Source organism: Bos taurus, chromosome 23 (assembly GCF_002263795.3).
Source record: "Bos taurus isolate L1 Dominette 01449 registration number 42190680 breed Hereford chromosome 23, ARS-UCD2.0, whole genome shotgun sequence".
Taxonomy (NCBI): Eukaryota; Metazoa; Chordata; class Mammalia; order Artiodactyla; family Bovidae; genus Bos; species Bos taurus.
In genome coordinates, this window is record NC_037350.1 from 28,690,429 (window position 1) to 28,705,758 (window position 15,330).

The following is a 15,330-nucleotide window of genomic DNA, read 5'->3' on the forward strand; positions in this document are numbered from 1 at the left end:
TAGAAAAAATAAGTAGTGGCCTTGGTGTTAACAACTTTAGACCCTTAAGGTAATAAATTCTTTCCTTGTTGTAAACCCACTGCACCTCTGCCCTATAGGAATGCAACTTTATCTAACACCTTTGGAGGATGGCGCCAAACTTTAAAATAATTACTCTTAGAGAAAATAAGTCTTATGGTTGACAAACCTTTATCAGAGTCATAAAATGTTAACAGGCCTTCTGGCCAGAAGATGATGTAAATCACCTAAACCATCTGTATATGATGATAAGTTTGCAGAAAAGAAAGCCTGGTCTCGATAAGGATCAAAGACTGCTGACTTTGCATGATTTCACACCCCCTATTATCCTCTATGCACAACTTAAGGTATATAAGCTCCCTTTGAAAATAAAGCTACGGGCCTTGCTCAAAGCTTGATCTCCCTGTGTCGTGTTGTTCTTTCTTGTTTCCTTTTCCTCCTTTTCTTTTCTGTTCTTCCTTCAGGACATTTAATTGGAGCGTGGGGGCCCTCTGGGACTACTTATTTGCCTGGGCTTCTAAGACCCACTTGAGAAGGCACCCAAGGTGGGGCACCTTCCCCTATTCGAGAGGGCGCTTGCGGCCTCCATAGTCAGAGCTAACCTGGTGTCACAGGTTATATTGATTTTCCGCATAAACCAGTTATAATGAGCCTCTAATATCTCTCAGCCTTTGCTATTCTAATCGCCAACGCCATCCTCCTGAGGGAATCTCTGGATCCAACCAGGGCTGGACCCCGGTAGCCAGGAAAGAGTTGGATGATATAGTCAAGAATTAGATGTCAGTTACGTATTGAGAATTCTCTGTCTGACAAAGTTGTCCTTTACTAAGGAGAAACAAAGACTTTGGGCTTCCCTGGTAGTGTAGCAGTAAAGAATCTGTCTGCAATGCAGGAGATGTGGGTTTGATACCTGGGTCAGAAAGATCCTCTGGAGAAGAAAATGGTACTCCATTCCAATATTCTTGCCCAGAAAATCCCACGGACAGAAGAGCCTGGCAGGCTACAGTCCATGGGGCCGCAAAGAGTTGGACATGACTTAGCAACTAAACAACAACAAAAACTTTACCAGATAGTTTGACAGAAAACAACAAAAATTCTGTAAAGCAATTATCTGTCAATAAAAAATATAAATTAAAAAAAATAAGTAAAAACATAATTTACAACAAAAAGGAAAAAAAAAAAAAAAAGACTTTACCAGATGGGATTTCTCTGGTGGTCCAGTGGTGAAGAATCCACCTGCCAATGCAGGGAACATGGGTTCAATCCCTGGTCCAGGAAGATCCCTCATGCTGTGGAGCAACTAAGCCCGTGTGCCACAACTGCTGAGCCCGAGTGCCACAGCAAGAGAAACCACTGCAATGAGAAGCCTGCACGCTTCAACAGAAGTGGCTGCAACTAGAGAAAGCCCACACACAGCAACAAAGACCCAGTGCAGCCCAATAAATAAATAATATAACACACAAAATGTTTACAAAACACCATTTACAAAAGAGAGACTTCACCAGACAAAAAATGAGGGAGTTTATCACCGATAGACCTTCCTTACGAGAAATGTTAGAAGTTCTTCAAGCTGAAATGAAAAGATGCTAGTTAGTAATATGAAAACATACAAATACATAGACCATACAGGTAAAGAGTGAATAAATAGTCAAATTCAGAAAACTCTCATACTGTAATATGAGAGTGTGTTGGCCTCTTAACTATAGTATAAACGTTAAATGACAAGAACATTAAAAATTGCTATACAGTTACTATAATTTCTTAATAAATACACAATATCAAAAGAGGTAAAATTTGACATTAAAAGTGTAAATGGGTGAGAAGTAAAAGGGTAGAGTTTTTGCATGTTAGTGAAATTAAGTTGTACTCAGTATAAAATAGACTGATAACATCTACAAGAGGTTTTATGTAAGCCTTGAGGTAACCATAAAGCACAAACTTTTACAAAATGATTTGTAGATTCACAAAAGATAAAGAGAAGAAAATCAGAGCATAGCACCACAGAAAATAACCAATTCACAAAGGGAGGCAGCGAGAAAAAAAGAACTGCAAAACAGCCAGAAAGCAATCAATAAGATGGTATCAGTAAGTCCTTACATATCAATAATTATCCTAAAGGTAAACATATAGAATTCTTCAGTCAGAACGTACTGGATGGATTTTAAAAATTCAACTATAAGCTGCCTGCAAGATACTCACTTTCAGCTATAAGTTCACTCATAGGCTTAAAGTAAAGGGGTGGAGAAAAAATAGTCCATGCAGGTAGAAAACAAGAGAGTGAAGGTAGCTTTACTTGTATCTGAGAAAATAGACTTTAAGCTGAAAACAGTAATAGATAAAAAGGTTATTATATAATAATAAAGGGGTCAATTCATCAAGTGAGTGAAAGTTGCTCAGTCGTGTCCAACTCTTTGCGATCCCATGGATTATACAGTCCAAGGAATTCTCCAGGCCAGAATTCTGGAGTGGGTAGCTTTTCCCTTCTCCAGGGGATCTTCCCAACCCAGGGATCAAACCTGGGTCTCCCATATTGCAGGTAGATTCTTTACCAGCTGAGCCACAAGGGAAGCCCAAGAATACTGGAGTGAGTAGCCTGTCCCTTCTCCAGAGGATCTTCCCAATGCAGGAATCAAACCAGGGTCTCCTGCATTGCAGGTGGATTCTTTACAAAATGAGCTATCAGGGAAGCCCAATTCATCAAGAGAATACAGCAATCACAAATATATATGCACCCAACATCAGAGCACCTAAATGTGTTAAGCAAATGCTAACAGGTCTGAGGGAGAAATAGACAACAATAAAATAGTAGCAAGGGACTTCAATATTCCAAGCAATGAACAGATCATCCAGACAGAAAATCAGAAACATTGGACTTCAACCATACTTTAGTCTAAACGGACCTAATAGACATGCAACAGCAGCAGAATATACTTTTTTTGTTGTTGCCATGCTGTATAATACATCCCAAGAATGTACATATCTTATAACTGGAAGTTTGCACCTTTTGACTACCTTCATGCATTTTGCCCACCCTACTCCCACCTCTGACAACCACCAATCTGTTCTCTGTGTCTATGAGTTTGGTTTATTAGATTTCTCAAAAAAGCAAAAATAGAACTACCAATAGATCCAGCACTCCAACTTCTGGGTACATATTCAAGGGAAATAAAAAGAGGATATTGAAGAGCTAGCCGCATTCCCATGTTTTTGCAGTATTATTCATGATAGGCAAGAGATGGAAACAACCTAAGCATCCATCTATGAATGAATGGATAGAGGAGGTGTGATATATATATTAATGGGCGTGTGTGCTCAGTTGCTCAGTCATATCCGACTCTTGGTGACCCATGGACTGTAACCCGCCAGGCTCCTCTGTCCATGGAATTTCCTAGGCAAGAATACTGGAGTGGGTTGTCATTTCCTCCTTTACAGGATCTTCCCAACCCAGGGATCAAACCCACTCTGTGTCTCCTGCATGGGCAGGCAGATTCTTTACCACTGAGCCATCTGAGAAGCCCTCCATATATTAATAAAATATAAAATTTTGTTGTTGTTTAGTAGCTGAGTCATGTCTGACACTATTGTGACCCCCATGCACTATAGCCCACCAGGCTCCTCTGTCCATGGGATTTTCCCAGGCAAGAATACTGCAGTGGGTTGCCTCTCCCTTCTCCAGGGAATCTTTCCCATCCAGGAATCAAACCTGCATCCCTTGCATTACAGGTGAGTTTGTTTATCATTGAGTCACCAGGGAAGCCCCAATATGCAGTATAATATATCTAATGGGATATTATTCAGCCATGAGAAAGAAGGAAATCCTGCCATCTGTGACAACTTGGATAGACCTTGATGGCACTATGTTAAGTGAAATAATTCAGACATAGAATGGCAAATACTGTATTATATCACTTATGTGGAATCTAAAAAACACAACTCACAGAAATAGAGTATAGAATTGAGGTTACTAGGGGCCAGGAGAGTGGGGGAATCAGGAAGATGTTGGTCAAAGGGTACAAACTTCCAGTTAGAAGATGAACAAATTCTGGGAGCCTAATGCGCTGCATTGTGATCACAGGTAACAGTACTGTACTGTATAATTGAAAACTGCTAAGAGAGTAGATCTTAAATCTCACCACAAAAAATAAACGGTAATTATGTGATGCAGTGGCGGTGCTAGCTAACACAATGACGGTAATCATACTGTAATATATTTGTTTCAAATCAGCACACTGCACACTTTAAACTTGTGCTCAGTCCCTCAATTGTGTGCAAATCTTTGTGACCCCATGGACTGTAGCCCACCAGGCTCCTCTGTCTATAGAATTTTCCAGGCAATGATACTGGAGTGGGTTGCCTTTTCCTACTCCAGGGGATCTTCCCAACCCAGGGATCTAACCTGTGTCTCTTGCATTGGCAGGCAGATTCTTTACCACTGTGCTGCCCGGGAAACCACTTTAAATTTATATATCAATTATAGCTCAATAAAGTCTGGGGCGGGGGGAAGAAAATGCCAAAGATTCTACAAAAACAAAGCAGAATAAATGAGTTTTACAAAGTCACTGTTTTAAAAATTGTTAACATATACAAATAAATGGACTAGTGAAGATTGACAATTTTTTAAAAGTATATTTACAACAATACTGTAAAACATGAAATAAATACAAATCTTACAAAATATGTGTAAGATCTTTATGGCATAAGCTAATAAATTACAAAAAACATGAAAGAAATCTAGGTAAATGGTGAAATACACTATATTAATAGGATAGAAAGGCTCAGTATTCTTAAGATGCCATGTTAAACCATGGAAAAGCCAAGGGGGCACCACTGTAAAGCTGTTCTTAGGGCATCAGTTGGCCTTAACCCAGCCATGAAGCTCTCCACCAGCACCACCATCATTCCCATACTGGGGGATAATAATAACCCGTACATCCCAGAGGACTGCAGAAAGGATGCAACAAGGGCAGGTAAATAAATGAAATTCACTCTGGAAAGCAGAATACCCTACAGAATGCTGGTTCTTTCTCCTCTGCAGTGCACCCACCGGCACAGCACCTGGCCCACCCCGCGCCCACTTGGGCCGCCTGCCACTCGGCAATCACGGACAAGACCTCAGTAACTGGGCTTTGCTGGAGCCTCTGCGACCATTGCCAGGCCCTTCCGGGCAACCCCATCCCTGCCAGCGCCTCCGGGAGCCCAGCCCCTCAGTCTCGCCTCTCGGACCGTCCGGAAAGGCCTCCACCGGGCAGACCACAAGGTGTAAGGGTTCCTCAGGGACCCCTGTGTCCGCAGACTTGCCCCTCGCGCCCAGGTCAGCTGGGGCAAGGAAAACCCAGAGACACCAGGGGGATTCACCAGGGGATGCGAATGCTTTTAAAATAAGTGTTGTTTGTACCGTGTTGTGATCCTCAACAGTCTTGTGAGGCAGGGCTCAAAGACACTGATAGGCCTATTTTACAAATCAGTCAGAAGAATGAAAATAATGCAGTGCAGAACAACTGGCCAAGATGACGGCCCTCACGTCTACCAAGTCCCTGTGGGCTACCTCAGGTGAACCCTATGGTCGCCTGGCAACGTGGGACCCTCTTGCTCCCAGGCAGGCCTCTGGTTTCCTGGACCTAAAAGTGAAGACCTTACCCTTTGTACTGCGGCGGTAGGTGCAGGGGGCAGCCCGAGGCGGGGTTCATCCATCCAGAGGCAGGTGCTTCTTGGTTTTCACCATTCATTTGCCTTTGCCCCTTTGAAAATCCTGAGTGCTCCACCCCTCTCAAAATCCCAGCATTTTGGAGAGCTCATGGAGCACTGGAGTCCCACCAATCTGGACAGCCATACCCACTGATATCTCAGAATTCTTTGATATTTTCCCCTGAAGTCTTAGTGCCTTCATATAGGAACCCCAGAGATACCAAAGGAACATTTCATGCAAAGATGAGCTCGATAAAGGACAGAAATGGTATGGACCTAACAGAAGCAGAAGATATTAAGAAGAGATGGCAAGAATACACAGAAGAACTGTACAAAAAAGATCTTCATGACCCAGATAATCACGATGGTGTGATCACTGACCTAGAGCCAGACATCCTGGAATGTGAAGTCAAGGGGGCCTTAGAAAGCATCACTACGAACAAAGCTAGTGGAGGTGATGGAATTCTAGTTGAGCTATTCCAAATCCTGAAAGATGATGCTGTGAAAGTGCTGCACTCAATATGCCAGCAAATGTGGAAAACTCAGCAGTGGCCACAGGACTGGAAAAGGTCAGTTTTCATTCCAATCCCAAAGAAAGGCAAAGCCAAAGAATGCTCAAACTACCACACAACTGCATTCATCTCACACGCTAGTAAAGTAATGCTCAAAATTCTCCAAGCCAGGCTTCAGCAATATGTGAACCATGAACTTCCATTTGTTCAAGCTGGTTTTAGAAAAAGCAGAGGAACCAGAGATCAAATTGCCAACATCCACTGGATCATGGAAAAAGCAAGAGAGTTCCCGAAAAACATCTATTTCTGCTTTATTGACTATGCCAAAGCCTTTGACTGTGTGGATCACAATAAACTATGGAAAATTCTGAAAGAGATGGGAATACCAGACCACCTTATCTGCCTCTTGAGAAATCTGTATGCAGGTCAGGAAGCAACAGTTAGAACTGGACATGGAACAACAGACTGGTTCCAAATAGGAAAAGGAGTTCGTCAAGGCTGTATATTGTCACCTTGTTTATTTAACTTATATGCAGAGTACATCATGAGAAACGCTGGACTGGAAGAAACACAAGCTAGAATCAAGATTTCCGGGAGAAATATCAATAACCTCAGATATGCAGATGACATCACCCTTATGGCAGAAAGTGAAGAGGAACTCAAAAGCCTTTTGATGAAAGTGAAAGTGGAGAGTGAAAAAGTTGGCTTAAAGCTCAACATTCAAAAAACGAAGATCGTGGCATCCGGTCCCACCACTTCATGGGGAATAGATGGGGAAACAGTGGAAACAGTGTCAGACTTTATTTTTCTGGGCTCCAAAATCACTGCAGATGGTGACTGTAGCCACGAAATTAAAAGACGCTTACTCCTTGGAAGAAAAGTTATGACCAACCTAGATAGCATATTTAAAAGCAGAGACATTACTTTGCCAAAAAGTTTCGTCTAGTCAAGGCTATGGTTTTTCCTGTGGTCATATATGGATGTGAGAGTTGGACTGTGAAGAAGGCTGAGCACCGAAGAATTGATGCTTTTGAATTGTGGTGTTGGAGAAGACTCTTGAGAGTCCTTTGGACTTCAAGGAGATCCAATCAGTCCATTCTGAAGGAGATCAGCCCTGGGATTTCTTTGGAAGGAATGATGCTAAAGCTGAAACTCCAGTACTCTGGCCACCTCATGCGAAGAGTTGACTCATTGGAAAAGACTCTGATGCTGGGAGGGATTGGTGGCAGGAGGAGAAGGGGACGACAGAGGATGAGATGGCTGGATGGCATCGCTGACTGGATGGACGTGAGTCTCAGTGAACTCCGGAAGTTGGTGATGGACAGGGAGGCCTGGTGTGCTGCGATTCATGGGGTCACAAAGAGTCAGACACGACTGAGTGACTGATCTGATCTGATCTGAAGCATACATGTTGGCAAGTGCAGTGTCACATATAACCAGCTAATCCTGTCTTGTCACATATAACCTCCCTAATTGAATTCAGATTTGTGAGGACAAATATATATCCCAAAACCAAAAAGGGGCACAAAAGATAAAAAAGATCAGAGTAGTCATGAAAAAACATTTTTGCATGAAACTTACATCTCTACTACTTCTAGACCAGACAGCCTAATCAGTGAAGCCAGCATTATCCTGCCACCAAAGCCAGATAAAGACTTGACTACTCAGATTCCTCTGCATTTTCTTGATTAGAGAAATGGCCCACTCTTTCCTGTTATGGGCTGTCCTCCCCAGTGGTGGGTTGAATGGTGGCCACCACCCCAAAAAAAGACATGCCTACATTTGAATCCCCAGAACCTGTGAAGTTTAACTTATTTGGAAAAAACACCTTGAGATGAGGCCATCCTGGACTACCAGGGTAGACCCTAAATCCAATCCAAATGTCCTTATAAGAGAAACATGGAGAAAAGGAAGAGGCAATGTGAAGACAGGGGCAGAGCTTCAAGTGACACAGTCACTATTCAAGAAACACTAGAATCAATAGAAGCTGGAATAGACAAGGAACAGACTCTCTCCTAGAGCCTCTGGTTAAGGCTGGGTGGGCCTTGAGTGAAGATAAAACCCGGGGTTCTGTGTCTTCCTTAGGAGTCATTTAGGTAGAGCCAGAAGAGACATTCCACAACCCAGAGGATAACCTGTTAGCCCTACAGCCTCCAACTAAAAAAAACAGTGCCCTCACCCTCCTGCCAGTATCTGATTAATCTGTTTGGATACAGGGGGCAGCACATTTCTACCAAATTCCCAGATAAATAACAAAATTTGAAGGGGACTCTGGTATTAATAACAAGAAGTTGCAAAAGCAACAATAAAGAAGTGCTGGAACTTCCCTGGCGGTCCAGTGGCTAAGACTCTGCACTCCCAGTGCAGAGGGCCCAGGTTTGATCCCTGGTCTGGGAACTATAGATCCCTTATGCTGTTACTAAAGATCCTGTGTGCTACAATAAAGATCGAAGATCCTGCGTTCTGCTTCTAAGACCCAGGGTAGCCAAATAAATAAATATATATTAAAAAAAAAAAAAAAGTCCTGCCATTGGTCTCCCTGTCGTGTTTGGGCCTCACAGAATGTTGGGCATCTGTAATCAACCTCCCCAGAGTCTCTGGCAATGAGATTCTTCCAGCACCTGCCAGTGCCCAGCCTTTGGACCTCATGAACTTTCTCCCTGTGGAGCAGGACAGGCCTTTGCACAGCAGCTGCCAGCTGTCCATGGGCCACAAGGAAGGCTGATCCTCTGGTCAAAGGGAAAGTGTCCTTCTCCAACTTGGCGTTCTCATCCTGCCATGTGTTAGTTCTACTGTGGTGGGAGTATAGACTTTTTAATTTTTAAATCTTCCTATAGTTTATTCATTTTCTTTGTTTAAAAATTTTGAATAGCAAGGGACTCACATGATTCTAAAATCTGATGGTACACATATAAAACCACGGAAATAACAGGGTTTATGAGGAAAATAGAGTTTTGCCAAACAGCTCAGAATCTCCACATTTTGGTAACCATAACAGTAACAAAACAATCCATAACAATCCAAATAAAAACACTAGCATCATTTTAAAAAAACTCGTTAAACAGCTAATAGACAAAGGTTATAATATGAGGTAAAGGACTTTACCATTATTGAAAACAAAAAGAGGTAAAGCTACTTTGCCTAGGTGAGGAAAGATGGAAGCTGGTGGTTTATGGAAACAAAGCAGGGGGTCATCACCAACAGAAGCCGCAGGATAAGCAGCTGAGACTTTGTATAAAAAGTAGGTGCGATGCTGGTGGCTTTGGCTCATTGTTTGTGGTTGTTTCTTTTGCACTAGTATTTCTGGGCTGTCTTACTACCTTCTTTCATTTAGAATCAGCTTACAGAGTTACAATCGTCTCCCACAAAGCACAGACTACACCACAATCATCTTTTTCTATCACTGCAAATGCATCTCAGCAGAAGACACCTAGGAAAGCTCTTGTAAGGCAGCCTGATGACATTTTTCTCCTGTGCTTTTGAGGAGCACATCAGCAAAAAAAGTTGTTGCCGCTCCTGTGTAGAATCAGACTGCAGCAGCACCTTACTAGTCTTGTCCTCAAAAAATTCTTGAAGATCAGGATAATTATTTCATAAGCCCTTCAAGACAGTGAGTCCAACTAAGTGGAGAGGAAGGAGACGCCATGATGAACGGCATCATCTAAGCATCATATTCCCTCAGCTTGTTCGGCTCTATTGCATTTGGAACTTTGCATTCAGCTGCTGCTACTCAGGGCAAAACATTCACGTACTGAGACAGATACACGCGACACAATGCAGATTCCACATTATGCTGACACCATTCCCTTGTTTATTTGCCGTAAGAAGCACTCTTTGCCACAGTAGAGACACTGAAGGGTCTTGCTTACAATCCCGCCCACCATCTATCCAGTTCAAGCCTCAATCCCAAATAGGGAACCACCTTCTTTGGTTTCTTGTGTACTTTCCAGCTATGAAAATATCAGGAGATTCTTGGTTCCCATCTCTCTGTTTTTTTTTTTTTTTTTTAAACACAAAGATAACCTATTCTACAGTTTTTCACCTTACTCTTTCCACTTGCAATATATCTTTGAGACCTTACCAAAGTACGCAGAGAACTCCTGCATTGTGATTAGTTTTTCATTGCGTAGTATTCCTGTGTGTGTGCGTGTGTGCATAAAATTTTAGCCAGTCTAAAACTGATGGATGCATGGATTATTCCCAATCTTTAAGACAAACTGCAATGAAAAAATTTTATTATGTTTTGCATGTATACAAGCATATCTGTAGAAAGAATTCCAAGAAGTAGAACTGTGGAATTGCAGGGTTTAAAGGGTATATACATCTACAATTTTGACATGCACTGCCAATTGTTTTTCTAAATGTTTGTCCTAAGTTGGATTCTACAAGCAATAAATGAAAGGAGGGCTTGTTTCTCCACAGCCTTGCCAATCAAGTACATGCCAAACTTTTCAATTTTTGCCATTCTGACAGCCAAAAAAAAAAAAAAATTCCTTGTCTAGTTATTTTATTTGCTTCTTCTTTATTATGAGTTAGGTTGAGCATTTTTTTCATCTTTCAGTCTATTTTGTTTTCCCTTGCTGTGTGAACTGGCCATAGGGCTCTTTTATCAACACATAACATAACAAATATTTAATTTATATTTCGTCCATTGTTTGTCTTCCCCCAATTGAATGCTAGTTCCCATGAAATTTTTGTCTGTCTTGTTCTGCTGGAGCCCCAGCATCTATGAAAGGACTTAGCACAAAGTAGGTGGTCAATAAGTATTGGAGAATAACTAAATGGATAAATAGCATACGATTAGAGCTGGCAGTGGGGCAAGGAAGAGCTATGCAATAGATGGTCCTGGGATAATCAGATAACCATCAAGGAAAGAGAGAAACAAATCCATATCTTGCTCCAAACATAAAAATGAATTAATCCAGACATACTAAATGCTTAAATTTGAAAGACAAAACTTTTAAAATATTGGAGATTATTTTTGTGATCTCAGGATAGGAAAGAATTTATTAAACTAGACACAGAGTCCACAACATAAAGACCAATAAATTTGGCTACTTTAGAATGAAGAGCTTCTCTTAATCAAAAAAAATCAAGACAAGCCAGAAACTCTGAGAAGGTACGTGTAACACAGGAAGCCAGTCCAGGTTAGATGCAGGATACTGGATGCCTGGGGCTGGTGCTCTGGGACGACCCAGAGGGTTGCTACGTGGAGGGAGGAGGGAAGAGGGTTCAGGATGGGGAACACGTGTATACCTGTGGCGGATTCATGTTGATATATGGCAAAACCAATACAATATTGTAAAGTTAAAAAAAAAAAAAACAAAAAACAGGAAGCCAAAATCGTTTTCCTGCAATGACTCTCTACTGCCCTCTAGTGCCAAAGCTCTCTGCCTGCTGGCAAAGGAAAAATATTTAAAGGGCTCAGGTGCAATTTTGGAGCTGAGAAATAATAAATTCATAACAAATCCCATGGGGAAGGAGTGATGAGCATGACAATACCTGAACCTTTCATCAAACTTTCCATCATTCAAAGTGGGGTGGAGGTCATATACCTCTTTGTGTGTGGCAGTAGTTACAGGAGCACTTATGAAATATTTCTTGCCTTAATAAATGGGACCCAGATCTGATAGAGCCTCTAGATCTAAGAATGAACTACAAGAAATACAAAAGATAGAGATACAAGTTAATGGACATTATGAGGAATCCAGATAAATCCAGACTGGAACATTTTACAGGATAAATGAACTGGTTTCTTCAGCAAATTAATAGTATGAAGCTAAAGGGAGGGTGGATTGCTATAAATAAGAGGAGGATTAAAAGACATAATAATAAAACACAATGTATTGTCAAAGTATAATTTTTAGAAACTTAAAAATAATGGTCCTATATACATACCAAGTGAGCATTTATCAAGGAAGGATAAAGGGAACCAGTAAAAAAAGAATTACTGCAAAAATAATTCAAAAGATTCAATATATGTGGGCACTGGACATACATCTTTTATATCTCTACTGACCAATATTCATTTACATTGCTATTTACCAAGAAGCATTTGCATCTATGTCATTTTTCTATAAATTCACATCTACCCTTAAAGAGTACACTGCTGCTAAGTCACTTCAGTAGTGTCCGACTCTGTGCAACCCCATAGACGGCAGCCCACCAGGCTCCCTCGTCCCTGGGATTCTCCAGGCAAAAACACTGGAGTGGGTTGCCATTTCCTTCTCCAATGCATGCAAGTGAAAAGTGAAAGTGAAGTCGCTCGCTCAGTCGTGTCCGACTCTTAGCGACCCCATGGACTGCAGCCTACCAGGCTTCTTCGTCCATGGGATTTTCCAGGCAAGAGTACTGGAGTGGGGTGCCATTGCCTTCTCCAAAGAGTACACCAAATACTTTAAAATAACAAGTCACAGTAAAGCTACACTAGAGAATGAGATAATCCTTCCACGGGCCTGTTGGCAAACACTCCAGTGTTACACAGAAAGGACACACAGCCATCAGTTTGTCTGTGTCCAAGTTTGGAATTTTTTTCCTTAATAGTATGGACTTTGTTTGCATCTAGATTCCTACAACTCAACTGCCAAAAAACACCTTTGAGAAAATCAAGGAGTTTAAATATGGTCAAGTAAACTAAAACATGCCTGCAATTTGCTTTAAAATATTTGAGTTAAAAAAGAAAGTACGGGGGAAGGAATAGATAAAATAAACTAACATGTTGATAATTGTTGAAGCCAAGTGGTTCATGATATTGCCTCTATTTTTATGTAGGTTTGAAAAATTCCATAATACTTTCAAAAAATATGTCATGATAGTATTCTACTTCACATCGTGCGGTAACTGCACCCTCACCACATAAGGTTTAGAATTCTTAATTATAAAGTTAAAAGTTGAATTTCTCATTGTTTACTAAACAGCATATTTTTACTAACTTTTGAACAAAAAGATGTTTATATAAACATACCTAAAATATAAACATAATATAAATGGAATATAAAGTATTTTAAAGAACTACTCAAGTCAAATAGGGAGAAGGCAATGGCACCCCACTCTAGTACTCTTGCCTGGAAAACCCCATGGACAGAGGAGCCTGGTAGGCTGCAGTCCATGGGGTCGCTAAGAGTCTGACACAACTGAACGACTTCACTTTCACTTTTCACTTTCATGCATTGGAGAAGGAAATGGCAACCCACTCCAGTGTTTTTGCCTGGAGAACCCCAGGCACAAGGGAGCCTGGTGGGCTGCCATCTATGGGGTCGCACAGAGTCGGACACGACTGAAGTGACTTAGCAGCAGCAGCAAGTCAAATAAGAGATTGGCTCAGTCTACACCTTCTTTCTGTTCAAAACCCAGCAGTTAATGCTGTTAGCATTCAAAATGCCTTTTTTTCTTTTGAAAAGGGACAGTGAAGCCTGTGGTTTTTTAGCCTGTAGCCAGGTCTTAGTACAAAAGCAGTCAGTTATTAGCACACATTTATTTCTTTATTCGTTAAACCTTTGCAGTTGACACAACTTTTAGCTTTTCCTTTAGATGTCATCTATTCATGATATGTCATGGCCCTGATAAGAAGGTATCCTTCATACAAAAGACTCAAATTCTTTGCCTCTTTACCAATGGGAACTTCATATTTTTAAGTATTCTGGAGACACACACCAGCTTCCTTCCTGTGAGACCAGTGTTACTTGGGTTCTGCTGCACACAGTGAATTAATACATATCGGGAGAACAGGACTCCCAGGAGTGTGAGTTCATGATGGTCTGTTGTGAGATGAGCAGAGATGTATTTACAGTGTCACCCCTGGCTCCCGGGACATTACTGTGAGCTGGAGGAAGGGGGAGCTGGGCTGAGGGTGGGGGGCAGCACAGGGAGCCTGGAGATGTTACCTTCCTCATCTTCCCAGCTGTGGGGTCTGACAGGGGAGGGTTTGGTCACCAGGTATCCATGTGGGGGTGTTTGTCTCTTCACTTTCCTTCCTGTCCTCTTTACAGACAGTTTCCTTCACATTCCAGACAGGATGAGAATCTCTGCTGGTGGTCTCTTCCTCCTTGTTCTCCTGTCTGAGGGCAGGGCCTGCGGAGGCTGAGACCTAGAGGAGGAACTTCTCAGGTGGGAAAGGAATGCAGGTCACTTATGCTCCTTCTGGAATCTCTGCTTCCCTAGCCTGGCCTGGACAGACAGTCTTGAGACAGCTGAATCCTCAGTATAAGTGGGGCATATGGGGAAAATGAAATAATGTGCATCCATGGGTCCCTCATATCTTTTTCCCTGTAATCCCAAAATGTACATTTATTAATCTCCTAATTGTTACCAGAGAGTCACTAGTCCAGCTGATGTTCCAAAAGTGAGTATTATTCAGGGGCATGTCTACCAGAGGAGGGAACACTGGGAGCACCTTAGATCTGCCAACCACAGGATGACTTTGGGATCATCTGGCTTCTCACAGAACTGAGGATAGGAATGCAGAAACTTAAATAAGTAGAGAGTTCAAGTCCAAGGATTTGGAACTCACTCCACAGGTATCCAGATCAAAATTATGTTCCAAAAATATTAGTGCAATCGTCCAGGTTTTTGGAATTAAATGAGAGAACTTTGTAGGTAGAAACATAAAGGTAGAAAATGAAAAGACAGTAAGAAGCCAGGCTGAGAGTTAGAGTTGTCTCATTATCACTGGCGACTATGGTTCCGCAAGAACCACAGTGGTGAATTAACTGGATATGATGTGATCACCACGCTTGCATCCTGTAAGTCTTTGAGGATGACATGAACTTCTTTCATTATCCCCAGGACACAATATTGCTTTTAATACTCTGTCTTGGCTGAGCTTTGAAGGCTTTTTCAGGGTCTTCCACTAAACCTTTCTTACTTTTACTCCACACACACACCCACACAAAAATCAACATGCGGGTTCTTGCCAACTCTAAATATGTCTATAGCCATGACTCTAGGTGAAGAAATTGCCACCAAGAGAATGTGTAGATACAGAGAAGCCATGAGATATATATGGCCCTAAGACAGGATGCACGTTATTTTCTGTTCCCCATATGCCTCACTTATACTGGGGATACGTGAGTGCAGGCAGGTATCAGGGTCAAATCTGACTTGTATCCATAGACCT